We start from the raw sequence: 4191 nt of genomic DNA, 5'->3' as shown, positions 1-4191 counted from the left end.
ATGCGGCCGGTGCCGGGCCTGGTCGATGCTCGTGTGTCTTTCGGGGCGCGCGGGCGGAATCCGGACCCGCGTTCCGGCCTTCCGCGGATCTTCCTAGCCGTAAGGCCGTGTCGTGAGAGTCTCGCGCTCGATCGGCGCGGTTCTGTACGACCGCCGTTCAACGGTCAGCTCAGAACTGGCACGGACAAGGGGAATCCGACTGTCTAATTAAAACAAAGCATTGCGATGGCCCTCGCGGGTGTTGACGCAATGTGATTTCTGCCCAGTGCTCTGAATGTCAACGTGAAGAAATTCAAGCAAGCGCGGGTAAACGGCGGGAGTAACTATGACTCTCTTAAGGTAGCCAAATGCCTCGTCATCTAATTAGTGACGCGCATGAATGGATTAACGAGATTCCCGCTGTCCCTATCTACTTCGGTGTTGGACGGCAACGAGTCAACATCGTTTGTAGTGCGCTCCGCAAATAAATTCGTTAAAAATTTATTTGTGCTTACAGGTGCGATATTTCGTGTTCCTTTGGGAGCTCTAAGTGTGGTGTGTCGCGTGTGTATCCCTGTCCGGTCGAGGACTACCTCCCGAGGGATATTTCGGGCATAGTGCGAATTGGACGCGGTGCTTAGTTGGTAAGTTGTGAACAATTTACAGTGAAATAGACACTCTTGCGACAAGACGCTCTTAGATTTAGTTAAATATAGTTATTTTTAATTATAGTTTAACTTTTAATTGACTCTTATTTATATTTTGCTTAATTATTTTGTGTTCCCTTTGTCTGTTACGAAACCACGTGCGAGCACGTGGTCGCAACGTGCTTTGTGACATTGACATTTGACGTGTGACGTCTGACGTCTGACGTCTGACAGTTGACAGCTGACAACTGACAAGTGACAAGTGACATTTAGGAGTTCGGACACTAGCATTTGGGCTACTTGTTCGTCGGACTCGAGCTCGGACATGTCCGAACCCGAGGATGGCGGGCGTCCGCCACCACGAAGGACGCCCCCGCAGCCCTTCAAGCCGAGGCAGTCGCTGGCTCGGACGCCGCCCCCTGCCGTCCCACCCCCACCAGTGACGTATTCGACATCGGAAGAAGAGTCTGCCGTGGAAGCTGTGGCCGCAAGTGCGGCACAGAAGTATTACTTGGAGATGCTGGAGGCAATCAGGACACCACCGAGGACGTCACAACAGCAGGCATCGAAGAGACTGCTGTCGCCTGAGGAGGCTGCGTCGGCAATAAAGAAGCGCCAAAAAAGGAAGATGGTGCGCCCCTGTCAGCCGCTATCCTTTGAGGAAGGCGCACAGGGAGAGGTCGGGCCGGAGACACCTCTTCCGGATTTTAGGACGCCTTGCTCCACGGACGCAGAGGAAGAGGACGCCCAAGAACTCGATAAGGCTGGAGCGAGGTCACTAGTTTCCCTGGCGAACAAGGCGGCCACACAAATTAATAATATTATAAGGTCGCCCGTTTCGAAGCTAAACAAGTCGGACAGCTCCCGGGTATCCGAGGAGCTCTCAAGGATGCTGGAGATCGTCTCCCACCTTGCCATTATGGTAGGAGAGAAGACCAAGGTGGCAGAGCTGGGCGACGCAAAGGTCACCAGACTTCAGGAGGAATTGAAAAGAGAGAAGGAGGTGGTTGAAGCGGAAAAGCGCCGAGCAGAGGAGTCCGCCCGACAGTTGCCTCCTCCAATATCGTTTGCAGATAAAGTGAGAGGCGGCCCAAGCGGGCCTATGATTAAAGTGCTCCCAGCAGGGGACAGTGTAAAAACATCCGAGGAAACCAAGCAACTGCTGAAGACCTCCGTAGCCCCCGCCACACTGGACATAAGGATCGAGCGAGTGAAAAAGATAGCTGGTGCAGGTGTCCTCGTCCAAACGTCGTCGTCAACGGATATGGACAGGCTGAAGGCGGCAATGCCAGCTACACTTAAAGCTGAACCACTTAAGGGCCGCCAACCACTGGTTGCCCTTAGAAACTTGGATGGGGACAGCTACAAATTGGAAGAAATACTTAAAGCGATCAAGGACCAGAATTTGCGGGAAGATAAAGACTGGCCGCTTGAGCGGCTTCAGAGTAGTTGCCAAATAGCGTTCAAAAAGAACAGAAATGGTGGCAATAGGACGACATATGTCTTAAGATGTCTTCCGGACTTACGTAAGTGCTTGGTGCAAAAGAAAAAGTTGTACATAGGCTGGGAGGTGATAGTTGTTGAAGACTTTACAACAGAAATCTGCTGCCGACGGTGCCACATATACGGACATACTGAGAAGGGGTGTAAATCAGAAAATGTGATCTGTGGCCAGTGCGCGAAGACAGGGCACAAAAAGGAAGATTGCAAGGAAGAGGAGAGGAGATGTGCAACATGTTTCAGATTCGGGCACGTAAAATCATCACTTGAGCACAGAACGGCGAGTGCGGAGTGCCCTGCCCGAAAACATGCTGAGAAAAGGTTGCGGGATACCACTACCTATTAAATGGCGCACACAAAAAGATTTACCGTCGGCCAGATTAACTTGGCGGGGGCAATCACGGCCACCACAGAGCTACCCCTAATTGCAGAGGAGATGGGACTAGACGTCGTTCTGGTCCAGGAACATTACCCTGGCTCCACTTCTCACCGCGCGGCAAACAACATCTTGCAGAGCAGCGACGGTGCCAAGGCGGGTATCTACGTTCGTGAAAGGGACCTGACATGCGCCGTCTTACACCATCTGTCGAACTCACACTGTATGGTGTGCCATGTACTTAACGACGAAGAGGGCGTATATCTTGTCTCTGCGTACTTCCAGTACAGCGACGACATAGATATCCACCTCGAACATCTGGGCACTGTTCTTGCCTCTTTGAGAGGCAAGAAAGTCATCATAGGGGTTGACTCAAACGCGCACTCTCCGATGTGGTACTGCGAAGAGAGACAGTACAGAGGACGCGGACCAGACGTCACGCACCGTCGCGAGTCGATGGAGGCATTTATCCTGGCACATGGACTCCGCTTGGCCAATGCACCAGACCAGCCGGCCACGTTTGCATCGACGAACGCATCGTCCAACATCGACCTGACATTGACAAAAGGCACCCTGGTAACGGGGTGGAGAGTGCATGAAGACGCAATAGACAGTGACCATAGGCTGATTACATATGTGGTGGCCGAAAAGAACACTGCTTCTGGCGCTGGGCCAATCGAAGAGCCAATGAGGTTTCGGGATCGTGGTGTGGATTGGGGAATCTTCGAGGACGAGATACAGAAAAGGTCTACTAACATCCCGTGGACCGCACCTGCAGAGGTGTTATGTGCAAAGTTTACCAGGATGGTCACGAGCACAGCCAAGAGAGTTTTGGGACTTGTTAAGGGCGGGAGGACAGAGCGGGGGTATGAGTGGTGGACGCCGGACCTGGACCGGCTTCGCCGCGAGACCTACCGCGCGCGCAGAGCTTGGCAGTCGAGTCGGAAGGGTAGCAACCCGAGCGAGGAGGCTGACAAGCTGCGCTTTCATGAGCTTAGACGTACATATAGGGTAGCCATCAAGGAGGAGCAACTTAAGTTTTTCAAGTCCGTAGCAGAATCGGGAAACCAGGACCCTTGGGGCCAGGCGTACCGTGTCGCGAGCGGGAGGTTCCGGCCTCCTAGCAATGTAATTAATGGCACGAAACATGCCGAAGGTTATGCTGGGGGAGTTGACGAGGCCATGCACAGCCTCATGTATGCTCTTTGTCCGGACGACGATGTGTCCAAGGACACGGAGTACCACCGGCAAGTGCGGTTTGTGGCAGCGGCGATTCCCTCAGGAGAAGATGCTCCTCCTCCCACGGTGGAGGCAATTGCGAGTATAGTCAGGGATCTCCCCAACACAGCACCGGGGATCGATGGGATATCCGCTCGAATAATAAAACACGTTTGGGCAGCCGCGCCGAGAGAAACAACAGAAGTGTTTAGGCGATGTGTTCAGGAGGGCATTTTTCCGCGAGTATGGAAGGACGGTAGATTGATTGTCTTGCCGAAAGGTAACGGCAAGCCTCTTACCGATCCTAAAGCCTACCGGCCCGTCACCCTGTTGCCGATCTTTGGAAAGATTTTAGAACGCGTCATGTTAAAATGCGCCACGCAGATGACAAGGGGTCTATCGGACTGCCAGCATGGCTTCACTCGTGGACGGTCGACGGTATCCGCTCTAGGAGAAATCCTTGGAACGGCT

This window comes from Aricia agestis, chromosome 2 (assembly GCF_905147365.1).
Source record: "Aricia agestis chromosome 2, ilAriAges1.1, whole genome shotgun sequence".
Lineage (NCBI taxonomy): Eukaryota > Metazoa > Arthropoda > Insecta > Lepidoptera > Lycaenidae > Aricia > Aricia agestis.
The sequence above is the reverse complement of the archived record's forward strand: the minus strand, read 5'-3'. Positions refer to the sequence as shown.